Source organism: Etheostoma spectabile, chromosome 10 (genome assembly GCF_008692095.1).
Source record: "Etheostoma spectabile isolate EspeVRDwgs_2016 chromosome 10, UIUC_Espe_1.0, whole genome shotgun sequence".
Taxonomy (NCBI): domain Eukaryota; kingdom Metazoa; phylum Chordata; class Actinopteri; order Perciformes; family Percidae; genus Etheostoma; species Etheostoma spectabile.
The window spans coordinates 592,791-593,330 of record NC_045742.1 but is presented as its reverse complement, the minus strand read 5'-3'; the positions used below and the strand labels follow the sequence as shown (position 1 = coordinate 593,330).

General features: G+C 33.3%; 1 protein-coding gene across 2 annotated transcripts in view; it reads right to left on the bottom strand.

Moving 5' to 3' along the window:
- Nucleotides 1–540, bottom strand: part of hmmr (hyaluronan-mediated motility receptor (RHAMM)) — a 10,148-nt gene that overhangs the window by 3,883 nt on the left and 5,725 nt on the right. The window lies entirely within an intron of this gene.

Genomic DNA, 540 nt, shown 5'->3' with positions numbered 1-540 from the left:
CGGTCTAGACCTGCTCTTTATGGAAAGCACAAAGAGATAACTGTTATTGTGATTTAGCGCTATATAAATAAATAAAAATTCTCTCTCTCTCTCTCTCTCAACAAACCTCTTTTGTTGCTTGTTGCCTCTCCTTAGCCGTGGTTTCCTAGCTGCTATTTGACCATGAAGGCCTGATTCAGTCTCCTCTTACCCCTTGTGTTGTCTTCCCGTCAAAATCAGCACTTTTGTTGACGCTTTCTATCGATGTTTTTACCTTCTTGATACGTCTTTTTCCGTTTTTCAACACTTTTGAAGCATTTTTTAAATTTGTGTCACTTTTTTTGACATTGTCAACACTACATAACACTAACTTATTAACTTTAGTTTTACAGTTATTTTTGTAATTTATGGTCAATAAACCTAATTTACAGGAAATTAGACCTAATGTTTGAGTTAGAAAAGCAGAAATTAGGAATTATTGATATCAAAATTTAAGGAATGGATGTTGATGGATAATCAAAGACTGGAAGATGTCAACTTTTAATCAATACTTTCTCAAAA